The sequence below is a fragment of the Staurois parvus genome, unplaced genomic scaffold (assembly GCF_062004578.1).
Source record: "Staurois parvus isolate SC_StPar_1 unplaced genomic scaffold, SC_StPar_1.0 ptg000879l, whole genome shotgun sequence".
NCBI classification, from domain to species: domain Eukaryota; kingdom Metazoa; phylum Chordata; class Amphibia; order Anura; family Ranidae; genus Staurois; species Staurois parvus.
This window is the reverse complement of record NW_028318675.1, coordinates 1,101,212-1,121,701: the sequence shown is the minus strand read 5'-3', so window position 1 is coordinate 1,121,701 and position 20,490 is coordinate 1,101,212. Positions and strand designations below refer to the sequence as shown.

At 47.8% G+C, this 20,490-nt stretch overlaps 1 pseudogene; it reads left to right on the top strand.

Moving 5' to 3' along the window:
* The first annotated feature begins 2,272 nt into the window (after positions 1–2,272).
* The window catches only part of LOC149443023 (uncharacterized), a 45,550-nt pseudogene continuing 27,332 nt past the window's right edge, over positions 2,273–20,490 (top strand).

Genomic DNA, 20,490 nt, shown 5'->3' with positions numbered 1-20,490 from the left:
GGATTCTGGGAGGTCACATGACATCACTCATCTCTATTAATAAAACACAGACCTGACCGGAGAGGTGAGGAGGATTCTGGGAGGTCACATGACATCACTCTCATCTCTATTAATAAGACACAGAGCTGACTGGACAGGTGAGGAGGATTCTGGGAGGTCACATGACATCACTCTCATCTCTATTAATAATACACAGACCTGACCGGAGAGGTGAGGAGGATTCTGGGAGTCTAACATGATATTCCTATTGGTTCCTCAATACAGAGATTTCCTCTTCTGAAGTCAGGTGATCATATGACCATCACAGTGCCTCCATGTGACTCCCTAAACCCTGAGAGACACAACATGCAGAAGATTCTAGAAGTCACCAAGAAGATGATGGAGCTGCTGACAGGAGAGGTGAGCGGTGCCGGGAATTCTGGGACATTCTCCAATCACTGATCATTATCAGTATCATTAGGATCTGTACATTATCTGCATTGTTACCATTGATGGCATTTTTATTATATATTCAGAGTGGAAACCTGAGAGATTCTAAAGTTGAGGTTAAAGAAGAGATAAAAGAGGAGGAGGATGAGGATGGGGGGATGGAGGAGTCAGAGATTCTAAAGGAACACAAAGATCTGTACCAGGACACCATGGTAGAGTCATCCAGCTACAGGAACCCACCAGAGAGATGTCCCCGTCCTCTGTATTCCCGGGATTCCACACAGCAAGGTCACACCATCCCTCACCATCATCAGGTAGATGATGACAATTATTGGTAGTTGTGATTTATACACAGCATGTTTGTTACAATGAATGTTTTATTATATCTTTCAGAGTGGAATCCTCGGGGATGATAATATTGATGTTAAAGAAGAGTATAAAGAGGAGGATGAGGAGTATGGAGTGATGGAGGAGTTTTCAGAAGGACACAAGGATATGATGGAGCCACCTAATACCAGGAACCCACCAGAGAGATGTCCCCGTCCTCTGTATTCCCGGGATTCCACACAGGAAGGTCACACCATCCCTCACCATTTCAAGGTTGGTGGGATGGAGAATCTAGAACATGGACTTGTGGAGATAATATTTGGATTTTTCATGTTAGCTTATATTTATATATTATGTGAAATTTCTAATTTTCTTGGTTTAGGGTGAAGATCTGATAAATATAAAAGTTGAGATAAAAGCAGAAGAAGAAGAGGCGTATGTGAGGGATGATCAGCAGTCTATGGAGGAGGATGGAATAACGGGGACATTTATAGAGGAGGACACTCCTACAGAGATCAGCACAGGTGGGTCATGAACACTAAATACACGATATACTCCATGTTGTACATTACATACTCCTGACCCCTGCACTATATACTCTATGTTGTACATTACATACTCCTGACCCCTGCACTATATACTCTATGTTGTACATTACATACCCCTGACCCCTGCACTATATACTCTATATTGTACATTACATACTCCTGACCCCTGCACTATATACTCTATGTTGTACATTACATACTCCTGACCCCTGCACTATATACTCTATGTTGTACATTACATACTCCTGACCCCTGCACTATATACTCTATGTTGTACATTACATACTCCTGACCCCTGCACTATATACTCTATGTTGTACATTACATACCCCTGACCCCTGCACTATATACTCTATATTGTACATTACATACTCCTGACCCCTGCACTATATACTCTATGTTGTACATTACATACTCCTGACCCCTGCACTATATACTGTATGTTATACATTTCATACTCCAGACTCCTGCTTTCCCCCCTCCCCACAATGCTATATATACACATAATATGGATTCTCTTTTGTTACACCCATTTCCTCCCAGCTGTACATTTTATATCGGATGATGTGATTGGAGCACAGACTTTTACATGGTGATAATAATGTGATAACATCCTCCAACTTTGGACCCTTAAACAGAAAGTGATAATGAGGGAGGAGTCAATACCCCAATGATGGTGGTCTTCAGGATCAGTCCAGTCTTCATCTTGGTTGTTCTCCCCCCATCCTCACTCTCTGACCTCTGGTGGGGCTCAGCCCCGCTGTTCTTCATGACTAAATCATGGAGTAAATAAGGAAGTGCAGTACTTCTTGTGTTGGGAAGATGGCGATGAGTGATAGAGGGGGTGGGGACACTCTTCCTATAATCCCCTCATCACTGTCCCTCCTATAAAACACAGTTCTGGTTGTTTCCTCACTCTCTGACTAAGGTCCATGAATAAAGAAATGACCTGGTAGGAGATCAGAGGAGCCATTTCCTAGTTCCCTTGAGGGTGGAATTGTAAGCTCCTCAGAGACCAAGCTGCCTGATGTGGGCGGAGTCCTGGTTTGGGGGAACCAATCAGCTCCTGTCTAGTAATCCTCTGTCTTTGTATTTTAGTCCATGGCCGGGAGATGAGGAAAACCGCCGAGGATTGTCTCACTTTGTCTCCAGACTGGAAAGTAGAAGATGAGGACATCACAGAGTCTAGTCCAGGAGAAAACCCGGCTCCCTCCAATATCCATCCGGCAACACCCAGTGTAGATGGACCATCGGATTCCTTGTATCCTGAGGAACCTCAGACTGTGCGGGACCGGGCCAGCCTTCCAACAGGGAAGAGCTTCTCCTGTACTGAGTGCGGGAAGGGTTTCTTTTCTAAATTCCTTCTTAATGTACATAAAAGATCTCACACAGGAGAAAAGCCGTATTCCTGTCCTGAGTGCGGGAAATGTTTCCATTTTAAATCCCATCTTAATGTGCACAAAATAACTCACACAGCAGAGAAGCCGTATTCCTGTCTTGAGTGTGGGAAATGCTTTTCACGAAAGTCCGATCTTTACAAACATCAGAGATATCACACGGGGGAGAAGCCATATTCCTGTCCAGAGTGTGGGAAATGTTTTTCACAGAAGTCTCATCTTTCCAGTCATCAGAGATCTCACACGGGGGAAAAGCCGTATTCCTGTCATGAGTGTGGGAAATGTTTTTCACAGAAGTCCAATCTTAACAGACATCAGAGATCTCACATGGAAGAGATCCGTGTTCCTGTCTTGAGTGCGGGAAATGTTTTTCAGTGAAGTCAAATCTTTGCATTCATCAGAGATGTCACACAGGAAGAAGCCACTTTCCTGCCCTGAGAGGGAAATGTTCCTCACTGAAGTCCTGTCTTCCTGTACATTAGAGATCCCACACAACCCTGGAGGTGTATTAGTGCCTTGAGTGCGGGAAATGTCTTCTAGATGAATGTTGCTGGACATCCCAGCTCTCATGTGGGGAAGAAGCACCCCCTGATATACACCTCAGATATACTCCATGGCTGATCTTCATCATGGAAGAAACAGTCCATAAGGAGATCAGAGGTCCCCAAAGACATGGATGAAGTGTGGGACCGGGTCAGCCATTGATGGCAGGAGAAGAAGTTTTCAATGTATTTTCCATCAATGGAAGACATTCCAGCAGCTCAGATGTGATCCTAATAACATTGGTTCCCCCATTCACACAGGAGGAATGGACATGAACTCTCACTGAGGGAATTGCTATACAAACATTCTATGAATAGACCCCCAAATGTCAGGAGACGTTTCTATAAAGACGGGAAGTATGGAGCAGAGAAATGAATAGACCTCCCAGCAATGTTATTACCAGGCTGCAGCTAGGGGGAGCTCTAATGTCACCCCAGCAGAGGGATCCCATCTAGCCCACATTAACCCTCTCACTGCCAGAGCTGTTTCTGCACAAATGTTAAAATGCAGATTTTGGTCCTGAAGATGAGATAAACCCCCAAACATGTATTCTGTGACATCAGAGGCCCTGGAGAATAAAATGGTGGTGATTGTTAAGGTGTTCCCCGTACACAGATTCCCCTTCATATCCGCCTTTATTTCCTCCTTTCCCCCATTTTCTATGTTGGGATCTTTTCTACAATACTTTGTTATAATAATGGAACACGTTGTGTATTGTATTGTACACCAATAATAATGACTCCGCCCCCACATTCCAGACAAGGGATCTTCCTGACCAATCGGATTCCTTCCTTTACTATTTCCTGATTTTTATGCTTCAATCTTGTTAAATGTAAAATTATAATAAAACATTTATTGAACAAAAACTATTGTGTGTGTCGGTGCAATGACGGCAAACTTCAATATAGAACATTGCTCCTCGGTGACACCTCACACCCTTCAATAACGGGGCAGAGTGCGGGGGTCAGCAGTATATCATATACAGCCCACCATACAGAGTGCAGAGGGGGCTGTAGTGTGCCCCCCCTCCTGATCCATACCAGGCCACATGTCCACAACATGGGGGTCACCTTACCAGGGGGGATTAAATCAACCAGAGAATGTCTGGGTTCATATGGCAAGGAGAGTGATGAATGTTCCCAATTTCCATCTGTCAGATATGCTGCCGATCATTTAGCTACATGTTTGATGGCCATTCCCACCCCAACCTCGGTTTTGTTGGACATTTTCAGAGTAATGACTAATGATACTGATGTAAGAATGGATGATGGACCATCTATGTCATTGTATGAGGACTGTCAGAACTGTCCAGGTCCATATAAAGGCTGGAATATATGACTGGTATGAAAACGTTGAATGTTCCCCCAGGAGATGTGTTACAATATGACGTGTGATTCTGAAGAGATTCCCCGGTGTTGGGATCTCAGATTTCCATATGGCCCACATCACACAACCCGATCTCCTCAGGACAGGATTTTCTGTACGTCTAATAGAACATGTAGTTCAGTACATAACCCAATGAGCTGTCATCATGTTCTATCACAGCCCAGCCACAGTCACAGGTCACACTACCTTTAGGATGGTTGTTTTCTTGTGGAAATCCCACATATTCATATATTCCAGGAATATTACTGGAGGGCCTTGTACTTGGAGCCGTCTGAGTATGATATTGCCTGAGCATCCTAAAGCTATGGAGAAGGATCTAAGATCAAGAAGGAGGACCGAGATTGGATCAGAAGATTGTATATCAGACATCGCACTGCTTTCCAAAGCTGAATACACTAGTTTAGTTGGATCTATTGTAGGAGGACCAGCATTACCATTATATAACACAAGAACATAGTTACATAGTTAGTCTGGCTGAAAAAAGACAAAAGTCCATCCAGTTCAACCATTAACAAAAAAAAGTTATAATCCGACACCCACAGTTGATACAAAGGAAGCTAAAAACCCAGCAAAGCACGATCCAATCTGCTCCTGCAGGGGAAAAAATTCCTCCCTGATCCCCAGAGAGGCAATCGGATATTCCCGGGATCAACGTTCCCTATAAATGTTAGTAGAACTGTTAATCCTTTAGCATGTAGTATGGCAAAAAGTCTGAATCATACTTCTATGGCTTTGCAGGAACTGTTGCCCGACCTCCAAGGAACCCGTAAAGCTGTTCTTCAGAATCGAGTGACTATAGATTGACACAGTGCACCACCCACTCCTCCTCAGTACACTCCACTCCATTGGCCTCCATGACTCTGCTCTCTCCTGGTTCTCCTCTTACCTTTCTCAGTGCACTTTCAGTGTCACATACAACTCCTCCTCCTCCGCTCCGCTTCCTCTTTCTGTTGGGGTACCCCAAGGTTCTGTCCTTGGACCCCTCCTTTTCTCTCTCTATACCTCCTCCCTGGGCCAACTGATAACCTCCCATGGCTTCCAATACCACCTCTATGCTGATGACACCCAGATCTATGTCTCCACTCCCCAGCTCACCCCCTCAATCTCCTCACATATCACAAATCTACTGAGCGACATATCAGCATGGATGTCACTTCACTACCTTAGACTCAATCTTTCCAAAACCGAGCTGTAATATTACCTCCCTCCAATCCCCAGCTCGCGACTTTACCATCAAGATCAACAACCCAACCATTGGTCCTTCCCCTTATGCCAGGGTGCTAGGTGTAATCCTAGACTATGACCTCTCCTTTGGACCCCACATCCACTCACTGGCTAAATCCTGCCACCTCAACCTCCGGAACATTTCCTGAATCCGCCCCTTCCTGACCAATGACACCACAAAACAACTTATCCACGCCTTGGTTATATCCCACCTCCATTACTGCAACTCCCTCCTCACTGGTCTACTGTTACACAGGCTATCCCCCCTTCAGTCTATTATGAATGCTGCCGCTAGACTCATACACCTTACCAACCGATCAGCTACTGCTGCTAGACTCATACACCTTACCAACCGATCAGCGACTGCCGCTAGACTCATACACCTAACCAACCGATCAGTGACTGCTGCTAGACTCATACACCTTACCAACCGATCAGCGACTGCTGCTAGACTCATACACCTTACCAACCGATCAGTGACTGCTGCTAGACTCATATACCTTACCAACCGATCAGCGACTGCTGCTAGACTCATACACCTTACCAACCGATCAGTGACTGCTGCTAGACTCATACACCTTACCAACCGATCAGCGACCACTGCTAGACTCCTACACCTTACCAACCGATCAGAGACTGCTGCTAGACTCATACACCTTACCAACCGATCAGAGACTGCTGCTAGACTCATACACCTTACCAACCGATCAGTGACTGCTGCTAGACACATACGCCTTACCAACCGATCAGCGACTGCTGCTAGACTCATACACCTTACCAACTGATCAGCGACTGCTGCTAGACTCATACACCTTACCAACCGATCAGCGACTGCCGCTAGACTCATACACCTTACCAACCGATCAGAGACTGCTGCTAGACTCATACACCTTACCAACCGATCAGTGACTGCCGCTAGACTCATACACCTTACTAACCGATCAGCGACTGCCGCTAGACTCATACACCTTACCAACCGATCAGTGACTGCTGCCAGACTCACCCACCTTACCAACCGATCAGCGACTGCTGCTAGACTCATACACCTTACTAACCGATCAGTGACTTCTGCTAGATTCATACACCTTACCAACCGATCAGCGACTGCTGCTAGACTCATGCACCTTACCAACCGATCAGCGACTGCCGCTAGACTCATACACCTTACCGACCGATCAGCGACTGCTTCTAGACTCATACACCTTACCAACCGATCAGTGACTGCTGCTAGACTCATACACCTTACCAACCGATCAGGGACTGCTGCTAGACTCATACACCTTACCAACCGATCAGTGACTGCCGCTAGACTCATACACCTTACTAACCGATCAGCGACTGCCGCTAGACTCATACACCTTACCAACCGATCAGTGACTGCTGCCAGACTCACCCACCTTACCAACCGATCAGCGACTGCTGCTAGACTCATACACCTTACTAACCGATCAGTGACTTCTGCTAGATTCATACACCTTACCAACCGATCAGCGACTGCTGCTAGACTCATACACCTTACCAACCGATCAGCGACTGCCGCTAGACTCATACACCTTACCGACCGATCAGCGACTGCTGCTAGACTCATACACCTTACTAACCGATCAGTGACTTCTGCTAGATTCATACACCTTACCAACCGATCAGCGACTGCTGCTAGACTCATGCACCTTACCAACCGATCAGCGACTGCCGCTAGACTCATACACCTTACCGACCGATCAGCGACTGCTTCTAGACTCATACACCTTACCAACCGATCAGTGACTGCTGCTAGACTCATACACCTTACCAACCGATCAGGGACTGCTGCTAGACTCATACACCTTACCAACCGATCAGTGACTGCCGCTAGACTCATACACCTTACTAACCGATCAGCGACTGCCGCTAGACTCATACACCTTACCAACCGATCAGTGACTGCTGCCAGACTCACCCACCTTACCAACCGATCAGCGACTGCTGCTAGACTCATACACCTTACTAACCGATCAGTGACTTCTGCTAGATTCATACACCTTACCAACCGATCAGCGACTGCTGCTAGACTCATACACCTTACCAACCGATCAGCGACTGCCGCTAGACTCATACACCTTACCGACCGATCAGCGACTGCTTCTAGACTCATACACCTTACCAACCGATCAGTGACTGCTGCTAGACTCATACACCTTACCAACCGATCAGCGACTGCCGCTAGACTCATACATCTTACCAACCGATCAGTGACTTCTGCTAGACTCACACACCTTACCAACCGATCAGCGACTGCCGCTAGACTCATACACCTTACCAACCGATCAGCGACTGCCGCTAGACTCATACACCTTACCAACCGATCAGCGACTGCCGCTAGACTCATACGCCTTACCAACCGATCAGCGACTGCCGCTAGACTCATACACCTTACCAACCGATCAGCGACTGCTCCTAGACTCATACGCCTTACCAACCGATCAGCGACTGCTGCTAGACTCATACACCTTACCAACCGATCAGTGACTGCTGCCAGACTCACCCACCTTACCAACCGATCAGTGACTGCTGCCAGACTCACCCACCTTACCAACCGATCAGCGACTGCTGCCAGACTCACCCACCTTACCAACCGATCAGTGACTTCTGCTAGACTCACACACCTTACCAACCGATCAGCGACTGCCGCTAGACTCACACACCTTACCAACCGATCAGTGACTTCTGCTAGACTCACACACCTTACCAACCGATCAGCGACTGCCGCTAGACTCATACACCTTACCAACCAATCAGTGACTGCTGCCCCTCTCTGCCAGTCCCTTCACTGGCCTCTGCTCAGTGTTCTCCATCCCTCTCTGCCAATCCCTTCATTGTCTTCCACTAACCCAGGGGTAGGCAACCTGCGGCTCTCCAGCTGTTGAAGGACTACAAGTTCCATCATGCCTCTGCAAGTCATAGCTATTATTATTATTATTATTATTACTACGAGTTTATATAGCGCCAAAGGGTTTGCTCAGCGCTGTACAATAGGGGGGGACAATACATGGCACAGTACAACAAAGACAGACAGCGTACGAGGGGTAAGAGGGCCCTACTCTTACGAGCTTACAATGCTATAACTGTCAGTTTTGTAATGTTACAATGCCTCATGGGAAATGTAGTTCCACAACAGCTAGAGAGCCGCAGGTTGCCTGCCCCTGCACTAACCCAACATATAAAATTCAAATTAATAACCACAGCTTACAAAACCATCCACAACACTGCCCCGGCTACATCACCAACCTCATCCACAGATATCGCTGGCTCCTCTCCTCCCAAGACATCTTGCTCTCTAGCTCCCTCGTCACCTCCTCCTTCTACACTCACCTCCAGGACTTCTCCAGAGCCTCTCCCATCCTCTGGAACTCCCTACCACAGCATGTCCGGTCAGCCCCTCACCCTCTCTGCCTTTAGGCGATCTTTGAAAACTCACTTCTTCAGGGAAGCCTACCCCACCTCCACCTAAGAATTGTACTTGAATCACCTCCACCAGATCATCCCCCGCAGCCATCACCTTTTATATCCCCTCCCCCTTCCTTCAGATTGTAAGCTCCACGAGTCGGGCCCTCCTATTCCTTCTGTACTGAAATGTATTGTAATTTTACCGCCCCCCTTATATTGTACAGCGCTGCGCAGACTGTTGGCACCATAAATCCTGTATAATAATAATAACCCCAGCCGGGAGTAAAGGGTGGAAATGGCTGGTGACCCCCAGATTTGGGCAATGATGTCATCACTATAAATGGATAAAACCCGCGCTATGTGTAACAACTCCAAACCTACAAAAACCTTCTAGCGGACTGCTGCTGTAACAAAGGGAAGGATTCCCTGTCATCTAGAAGAGCATTATGTGTCACAGCGCTGTCCTATTGTGTGTGCACAGAAATCATCACAAATACACTACAAATATGTGGAGACATTCAGAGATAAAGAGCTCGGGGCTCCAAATCCTATTCTCTGCACATCCACTGCTTCCACTTTACACCCACTTCATTGGTCTTATGGGGTTTATCAATAAATGAAGGAAACTGAACCGTGTGCAAATCATCCACAACATAAAGTGCTTTGTGCTCAAGATGCTGCTCCCTGCACATCCACTGCTTCCACTTTATACCCACTTCATTCATCTCATCAGATTTGCTGCTATAGGAAATCATCTCAAATCCTGTGCAAATCCATGGAGACAGACAATATTGTGTGCTCAGTATAGTGTTCTCTGCAAGTCCACCGCTTCCACTTTGCATCTACTTCAATCCACTTATTTTACTACAAAAATCCACCAATCAGTGAAAAGTTGATAAGGTGTGAAAGTGCTCCGCCCTCCAAACTGTGTCAGCTGTAGTGTAGCCACGCCTTCTTCCACCTCTTGTACACGGGATGGTGAGCGCGCCCCCTAGTAGTGCTTCCCCCTCACCACACCAATAGGACTCCCAGCTTTTCAGCTCCCAGAGTCACAAACATCCTTCACACTCTCCTCATCTCCGATGGTAAAGGAACCGGATCCTCCTCGCTCACTCCTGCAAGTCTGCTGCGGGTTCTGTCAGTCTCCCTCCTAGACTCCGCGTCCAACCGCCATTCCAGCAGGAGCTCCGCCTCTAAATACACACTCAGGGAGGAGAGAAAGGGGAACCCGACATCATGTGACACCTTTTATTACATGGAAATACGAAAATCAACGGGACTAATGCAATCACATTTACTGCAAAATCAAAGGGGCCAAAATGTGTCCCCCGAGCAGTCAGGCTGCAGGAGATCTGCTGAGACATAGAGAGGGAAATGGGAGCTAATAGGCTGCGGGAGATCCGCTGAGACATAGAGAGGGAAATGGGTGCTAATAGGCTGCGGGAGATCTGCCGAGACATAGAGAGGGAAATGGGTGCTAATAGGCTGCGGGAGATCCGCTGAGACATAGAGAGGGAAATGGGTGCTAATAGTCTGCGGGAGATCCGCTGAGACATAGAGAGGGAAATGGGTGCTAATAGTCTGCGGGAGATCCGCTGAGACATAGAGAGGGAAATGGGAGCTAATAGGCTGCAGGAGATCTGCTGAGACATAGAAAGGGAAATGGGTGCTAATAGGCTGCAGGAGATCCGCTGAGACATAGAGAGGGAAATGGGTGCTAATAGGCTTCAGGAGATCCCCTGAGACATAGAGAAGGAAATGGGTGCTAATAGGCTGCAGGAGATCTGGTGAGACATAAAAAGGGAAATGTTAGCTAATAGGCTGCAGGAGATCCGCTGAGACATAGAGAGGGAAATGGGAGCTAATAGGCTGCAGGAGATCCGCTGAAACATACCGAGGGAAATGGGTGCTAATAGACTGCAGGAGATCTGCTGAAACACAGAAAGGGAAATGGGTGCTAATAGGATGCAGGAGATCTGCTGACACATAGAGAGGGAAATGGGAGCTAATAGGCTGCAGGAGATCTGCTGACACATAGAGAGGGAAATGGGAGCTAATAGGCTGCAGGAGATCCGCTGAGACATAGAGAGGGAAATGGGTGCTAATAGGCTGCGGGAGATCTGCTGAGACATAGAAAGGGAAATGGGAGCTAATAGGCTGCAGGAGATCCGCTGAGACATAGAGATGGAAATGGGTGCTAATAGGCTGCAGGAGATCCGCTGAGACATTGAGAGGGAAATGGGTGCTAATAGGCTGCAGGAGATCTGCTGAGACAATGAAATGTGTATGAAATGGATGGATGTGCAGACACTCCCAGAAGATGATGTCATTATGAGTGGATTGATATATATTTTGCATTGTCCCCCCCAGAAGGATCAGGTTTGGCGGGATCGCTCTCATTAGCTATACATTTGTATTTTGTGTTCTGTGTTTGTAAGACTTTTCTATATGTAATAAGAGATGTTTGTTGAACAGTTGGTTACATAAGAGTTACATTTATTTCTTCTTCCTTTATTCAGTAATGTTTCATCTCCCGTAGTATCCCTGTAAGGTACATATTATACAGGAAGGGGGATTATGGGATGGATCTCGGGGCTGCAGTTCCTCTGAACTCCACAAGGTGGGGATCTCACCTATACTCACACAGGAAGTCTCTATGGAATGCAGACAGGAAGTGATGTCAGGGACAGACAGGAAGTGATGTCAGGGACAGACAGGAAGTTCCAGATGAGAGGTGAGGTGGGAAGAAGTATAGAGGAGACGTTGGTGGAAGTGGCAGCAGAGGAGGTAATAAGATGTTATTTCCTATTTACAACAAATGTATATAAATCTGAGGCTCTTTTAGGAATGTTGGGGGCTGTAAAAAACTAAAGGCGCTTTATAGCAACTTAAATGTGTAATACGTGTAACATTCGCTGTTTATCTCCTCCTCCCCTCCCCCGCCTGTCTCCAGCACTGCACCCGAGGACTAGCAGGGAGGGGAGACTCCTTACAGTGTAATGAGAACCGATTGGCTGCTCCTCAGGAAAGGGGAGTGTCCTGCTTATTTTTCTCCCTTTCACTCCCAGAGCCGTTTTGGCATTTTTTGCACATTTAAAAAATCATTTTATCCTGAAGATGACACAAAACCCCCAAAATATCGATTTTCTGAAAGTAAAGACTTTAGAGAATAAAATAGCGGCAGTTCTAATTTTTATGTCACAAAATATCACAAAGATCTAGGAAATTTCAGTAAAAAATTATTATTACATTACATTGAGTTTATATAGCGCCAAAGGGTTTGCTCAGCGCTGTACAATAAAGGGGGGGACAATACATGAAACAGTACAGTAACATCAAACAGCACACGAGGGGTTAGAGGGCCCTACTCTTTCCAGCTTACAATCTGGGAGGGAGGGGGTAGTGGTACAGGAGGAAGTGGCTGTGGGGGATGGAGTGGTAGGAGGAATGAAGAACGGCTGTTAGGTGAGGGTGGGGTAGGCTTCCCTGAAGAGGTGGGTTTTCAGGGAGCGCCTGAAGGTAAGGAGGGAAGGTGACAGTCTGATGGATTGAGGTAGTGAGTTCCAGAGGATGGGGGAGACCTGGAAAAGTCCTGCAGTCGTGCATGGGAGGAGGAGACCAGGGAGCAAGATAGAAGGAGGTCCTGTGAGGAGCAAAGGGTACGGGTAGGGTGGTACCTGGGAATCAGGTCGGTGAGGTAGTTAGGGGCAGTGTTATGAATGGCTTTGTAGGTCAGAGTGAGTAGTTTGAATTTGATGCGTTGGGCAATCGGGAGCCAGTGGAGGGAATGACAGAGGGGGGTGGAGCCAGTGGAGGGAGAGGCAGAGGGGGGTGGAGCCAGTGGAGGGGGGTGGCAGAGGTGGAGCTGTTGGAGAGTGGAATGAGTCTGGCCGCTGAGTTCAGGATGGTCTGAAGCGGGGAGAGCCTGCGCTGGGGAAGGCCGGTGAGGAGGGAGTTGCAGTAGTCAAGGCGTGAGAGGATGAGGGAGTGTACGAGTAGTTTGGTGGTGTCAGGGGTAAGGAAGGTGCGTATCTTGGCGATGTTGCGGAGGTGGAGCCTGCATGTGTTTGTAAGTGATTTGACATGAGGTTGGAAGGAAAGGTTTGAGTCCAGAATGATGCCAAGGACTTTGGCTTGCGAGGCGGGAATGATGGTGGTGTTGTTGGTGGTGATGGATAGGATGGGGGGGGGGGGGCACGGGAAGGGGGAAAGATGAGGAGCTCGGTTTTGGAGAGGTTAAGCTTGAGGAAATGGAGCGACATCCAGTCAGAGATGTCGTTTAGGAGGTGAGTGATGCGGGCGAAGAATGTGGGGGTGAGGAGAGGGGTGGAGAGGTAAATTTGAGTGTCATCAGCGTAGAGGTGGTAGTTGAAGCCGTGGGAGTGTATGAGTTTGCCCAGGGAGGAGGTGTAGATGGAGAAGAGAAGGGGTCCAAGGACAGAGTCTTGGGGGACCCCAACAGAGAGGGGTAGGGAGGGGGAGGTGGCACCGTTGTAGGAATTGCTGAAGGAGCATCAGGATAGGTAAGAGGAGAACCAGGAGAGAGCGGTGTCTCTGATGCCAAGGGAGAGTAGTTTATTAAGGAGGAGGGGGTGGTCAACTGTGTCGTAGGCCACAGAGAGGTCCAGGAGAAGGAGGACAGAGTAGTTGGCTTTGGCGGTTAGTAGGTCGTTAGTGATTTTGAGGAGGGCGGTTTCGGTGGAGTGTAGGGGATGGAAGCCGGACTGTAGTGGATCAAGGAGGTTGTTGTCAGTGAGGTGGGTGCTTAAGCGGTCGTAGACTAGGCGCTCAAGGAGCTTGGAAGTGAGTGGCAACAGGGAGATGGGTCTGAGGTTGTTTGGGTCAGTGGGGTCTAGGGAGGGCTTTTTGAGTATGGGGGTGATGTGCGCATGCTTTAGGGGGGAGGGGAATGCGCCAGTAGAGAGGGAGAGATTGAAGATGTGGGTGAGGGAGCGGATGAGGGAAGAGGGGGGTGACCGAAGGAGTTGAGAGGGGATAGGGTCCAGGGGGCAGGTAGTGAGGCGGGCTTCTGAGAAGACCCTGGTGACTTCCTCAGTGGTAGCAGGGCTGAAGGAGTACAGTGCTGGGGGGGTTACAGTAAGCGGGGCCTTGGGTGTGGTGGGGGGCAGTGCGGTTGCGAGGTCAAGGGAGGGGAGAGAAGAGGGGGTGATAGGGGGGAGGCTAGGTGGGGAGGTAGATTGCGAGTTGACTATGTCCTTACGGATTGCGTCAATCTTGTGAAAATGAGTGGCAATCTCGTGGGCGGTGAGTGAGGTACTGAGTGGAGGGGGGGGGGGGGGGGTGAGAGCAGGGAGTTGAAGGTGGAGAAGAGTCGGCGAGGGCAGGAGGAGAGGGTGTTGATCAGGTTTACGAAGTAGGCTTGCTTGGCGGCGTGGAGGGAGGTGGTTTAAGTGAGGAAGGCAGATTTGTAGAGGGAGAATGTATGAGGGGACCTGGTTTTGCGCCATAGTCTCTCCAGCGCGTGACTGCGACGTTTGAGGTGTTTAGTGCTGTCGTTCTGCCATGGTTGGAGCAGTCTAGGTTTGATGTTGCGTGTGGTAAGGGGTGCCAGAGAGTCTAGGGTAGCTGACAGAGAGTCGTTGTACATGGTGGTGGCTAGGTCAGGACATGACAGTGGAAAGATGCTGTCATGTAGGCGGTCTGCAGCCAAGTGGAGGGGGGCCGGGTTCAGGTTGCGGAGGTTGTGGCTGGTGATGGTTTGGCGCTTTTGGGGGGGAGTTGGGGGAAGGGGAGGCGGAGAACATGAGGAGGTGGTGGTCGGAGAGAGGGAAGGGGGTGTTAGTGAACTGGTTGAGGGTACAGAGGTGGGAGAAGACGAGGTCCAGGGTGTTCCCATCGATGTGGGTGGAGGATTGAGTGTATTGTGTGAGTGCGAAGGAGGATACACTTAAGTTAATTTCAGGGAACAAAAAAGCAATAAATGACCCATTTATGTGTAAAAATATAAAAGCCGAGGTTGCAGCGAGTAAATAGATATCCAACATGTCAAACCTTAAGTTGTGTGTGCTGAAATGGTGACAACCTTTAGTCCCCGGTATTATCTATAGGTGACACATTTATAGCCCCTTCTAGGTCATCAGTATAGAGTACGGAGGAGGTCTGCTCCTAGAATTATCCTCTCATTCTGGTGTGACCGGCGATATGTAACGTGTATCACAATCAATGTTATCACGTGTAGGCGCTCCAGCGTGTGCTCTTACGTTTGGGTGCGCATATATGTGGGGGAGGGGGGTCTTAAAATTTTTCAAGGGGAGGAGTTATGTACTTGGGTGTAACTTTAATTCTTTACAATTAAAAAAAAACATTTTACTTAAGAGGACAAAGTCCTCTATGTGATGACATTTGATGAGAGGTTCTCTTTATTGAGACATCCAAGGTCTAAAAGACCCCCAATGTCACCCCTGTACTCCACTGGATGTAATGTAGCGCACATCGCACCGCATTACATTCTTTGCCGTCCTCGATGGTCAGGAAATCTGTCATAACGTCACTTCTGGGTCAGTACAAGAAGGGAGTGAACATCTCCTCCGTCCCCTCTACCCTCCGGGACCCACTGACCCGGGCCCACAAATGGGCAAGCAGAGCCAGGGAAGCATAGTAGGTACAGGAGAGGTTCACACACACGGGGTGGCAGAGGCTGGCACCTGAAAGGAGAGCCCTGCGGCTTGCCCTCAGCAGGGACAAAGATTAAAAACAATACTTGCCCGGTGGGGCTACAATACCTCTGGTGGGGCTCAGCCCCGCTGTTCTTCATGACTAAATCATGGAGTAAATAAGGAAGTGCAGTACTTCTTGAGTTGGTTAGATGACAATGAGTGATAGAGGGGGTGGGGACCCTCGTCCTATAATCCCCTCATCACTGTCCCTCCTATAAAAGACAGTTCTGGTTGTTTCCTCACTCTCTGACCTCTGGTGGGGCTCAGCCCCGCTGTTCTTCATGATTAAATCATGAAGTAAATAAGGAACTGCAGTACTTGTGTTGAGAAGATGGCAATAAGTAATAGAGGGGGTGGGGACCCTCGTCCTATAATCCCCTCTTCACTGTCCCTCCTATAAAAGACAGTTCTGGTTGTTTCTTCACTCTCTGACCTCTGGTGGGGCTCGGCCCCGCTGTTCTTCATGACTAAATCATGGAGTAAATAAGGAAGTGCAGTACTTCTTGTGTTGGGCAGATGGCAATGAGTGATAAAGGGGGTGGCAGCTCCCTCAGGCCTCTGCAAAGCCTTCTCCGTCCTCCGGCACAGTGAGTACCTGCTCTCCTATTCCCCACTCTGACAGCCATGCAGAGGTTCCTGAACCACCAGAACCATGGCTGAAAGAAATATTAACAGCAGTCCACACTCATGGCACATCGCTCACACAGCTTACTGTGGAATATAAAGGCATGAAAGAGGACATTTTATTTATCCGCCATGATATGCACAAGATGACAGAGAGGGCGACCACCATTGAAGGCAGGGTGAGCACATTGGAGGATGAACTCCCTCCATTGTAACAAGATGTACATTCTAACACCATGAGAACATCTGAGCACCTGGCCAGATCAGAGGACATGGAGAATCACCTACGTAGGAGCAACCTTCGCCTGGTAGGCTTGCCTGAGAAAGCTGAGGGAAAGAATCCTGTGGGATTTATTGAGACTTGGTTACTGAATACATTCGGCAAAGATGACCTAACACCTTTTTTCTCAGTGGAAAGAGCCCATAGGGTCCCACCCCGTCCTCCTCCAACGGGGCCCCTGACAGACCTTGTCTACTGAAACATTTACATTACAAGGATAGAGATGTCATCCTCCATCTTGCTAGACAACAACCTGCCATGGAAATACAAGGTGCAAAAATATCTATATTTCCAGATTTCTCAGCTGAAATCCAGCGTAAGTGAGCCAGATCTACTGATGTTAAATGCCGCCTACGTGTGATCCAAGTGTCTTACTCCATGATTTATCCTGAGAAGCTACGAGTCATAACAGATGGCTCCGTACAATTCTATGACTCCCCTGCAGCAGCAGCTACCTGGCTGGATAGGAATGAAAGGCTCTTATGTCCAGCTCCAATATGACTTATCCATTGCCCAGCGTTCCCAACTCAAATTTCTCCTTGTCTCTCCCTTAGTATGAAAGCGGAGTTCAGGGATGAGTAGATTGCCTGTTTTGCTTTAGTAACAGATGAATAACATGGCTACACCCTTTGGAATGTCACATATAGTCCCTTTGCTTACCCCTTCTGCTACCCTGCGGGGCGTTTTTGAGTTGACTTAGGTTTGCCCATGGTTTGGCTTAAGCTGGTGTTTTTTATATTTTTTTCACTTGCTATGCTGTCTCTGGACCGGAAAACATCCTACGCCAATTATCGCCTACTGGAGTGTGAGAGGAGATCCATCGTCTCTGGGTGTTCCCTATAATTGTATATATTGTGCTGATGATATCCCACCAAACACTTCCTTGGGACATGGAACACTACCCCGGAGGAATCACACTCCTAGTCTTCATAACCTCCTTCATAACTATGAGTAATCAAAAGGATATTGTCCTTTCTTGGAATGTCCATGGCCTGCATGACCCAAAGAAGAGAACGTCTGTCTTCACATTCCTCAGCCATCAAAACCCTTCCATTGTATGCCTTCAGGAGACTCACATGACTTTGGATACTCTTCATCTTTTGAAACGCTCTGAGTTCCCCCTTCAGTTCCATACTACACACTCTCAGTACTCTAGGGGCATGAGTATAATGGTTGTCAGAGGAGTACCTTTCATGGTTATCTCATCCAAAATAGATCCATTGGGTCGTTATATATTTCTGTTATACAGTTGGGACTCTCATTTATGTGTTCTTGCAAATATGTATGTACCTCCACCATTTCATATGGAGACGGTGAGATGCCTGTTTCAATTTATAGCCACCCATCCACAAACACCATTATTGGTAATGGGGGACATTAACACAGTTTTGGATACTTCCTTAGATCTCTTAAAAAAATTCTCCCCACTTGGCCCTAGAAAATCTCTCCTTTTGTCCACCACATGAAGGAAATTGGATTCTGGGACTTATGGCAATCCCTCCACCCACTAGATGCTCAATTTGCATGTCACTCAAGCTCCCAATCCTCTCTATCCCGTATAGATTTGGCATTGGGTTCCAATCTGATTCTACCATATACACCTCAGGTGACCTCTTTAGCCAGGAGCCTATCTGATCATTCCCAATGCGTATATCCTTGTCCCTGAAAAGGTCCTCTACATTTACATTGTGGAAGCTCAACCCATTCTGGATAACTCTCTTCACTGACTTAATGCATAAACAATTACAGGGCTTTCTACTTGGATACAGACACTCAACGATTCCTATGATTGTTTGGGATGCTTTGAAAGCATATATTAGAGGCACGTGTATCAAAGACATTTCCAGAATGAAGACTAACTCCAGACAATAGGAGGTTGAGGCCGGCCAATCTGTAACTAAGGCAGGACAAGCCTATCTTAGCAATACCAACCCTGATACAGAGAGGGGGTGCTTGCGGCACAACAGTTTCTGCGCACTGTCCAACTTCAGCATGCTGAAAATAAACATTTTTTCTTCTCAAGCCTTGAGGAGGGGGAAAAGACGGGTCATATTCTCACAATCATTGCAAAAGCTCAGTAACCATCTTCTCATATCTCTTCTTCAAAACTGTCCTCGACTCAATTGGTCACAGATACCCCCTCCATCCTACAAGGCTTTAGATCTTTTCATGAAACGCTCTACTCTACCAAAGTGTCTTCGGATGACTCTAGCATGCGGGAGTTTTTAACACTTCCTCAAATTACTATCCAACAAAGGCAAAAGCTTAATGCACCACTCACTCCTGAAGACTTGCAGATGGCTGGAGCTTCATACTCCAATTCCAAGGCTCCCGGCAGAGATGGGCTGCCCATGGAAATTTACAAATAATTGGGGGAATACTTCTACCTGAACTACTTAAAATACTCCAGGTGGCATTGGAACAGAACTCCCTCCCCATGTATGAGGCAATAATAGTCGTACTTGAAGGCGGGGAGGGACCCAACCATAGCAGAATCCTACCGGCCCATATCGCTATTGACCTCAGACCTCATAATTATTACTGAAGTACTGGTGACCAGACTGACTAGGGTTATCTCTACACTTATTCACCCGGATCAGTCGGGTTTCATTCAGATCTACAGCAATCAATAGTCATAGGCTTTATCTTAACCTTCAAATCCCTTCTGATAATATGGGTGATGGCGATTTTGTCTCCCGATGCTGCTAAGGTGTTTGGCAGTGTAGAATGGAGATACCTTTGGCAAGTCCTTGTGAAATTTAACCCTGGGGGACACTTTCATTTCGTGGATTCAATTATTCTATTGTGCCCATTCGGGTTAACAATGCCTTGTCCATCTCCTTCACACTAGGCAGAGGGACACGGCAGGGCTGTCCTCTCTCCCCGCTGTTATTCGCTATAGTGATAGAACCTCTGGTGGCTGCCATTGGAGAGGATCCGGGTATATGGTTTTTGTAGAGGAGAGCAGATGGAGAAAGTAGCGTTCTATGACGATGACACCCTTCTGTTTTTGGGTGATACATTTGCTTGTCATTGACACACCTAATGACATTAATCAGTGAATTTGTCTCTGTCAAGAGAACCAGAGAGCACACAGAGACAGATTGCACGGAACCCAACGTGCTTTTATTGGGGAGGTTTTTGGGGCACAGACAACAGTTCCTTTAGTCCACAGATCCACACCAGACACAGCAACACAGTACAGTTCTCTGGAAGGCAATATGGAACAACAGGGGTATTGTAATCCACAGGGTTAGTCCACACAGGAGGCTCCAGACAGGGAAGGGTTAAGTCCAGGCAGGTTCACGGAGAACAAGGGGTTAAGTCCAGGCAGGGGATAGATCCAGGCAGGTTCACGGAGAACAAGGGGTTAAGTCCAGGCAGGGGATAGATCCAGGCAGGTTCACGGGGACAGCAGAAGATCACTCCACAGTGCAGGGATTCCAGGCAGCACAGACAGTCCAGGAGATGAGGAGGAGGACAGGGGATGAGAGGAGCTGGCCCTCAGCCAGCCTTCCCTCACACACACACGGCCAGGAGAACACAATGGGGGTTTTCCTGCTCACCCTTAAGTATAGAGCTGGTAACCGGATACTTCCTATCGGGTTACCATGGTGACGGGCCCTGTC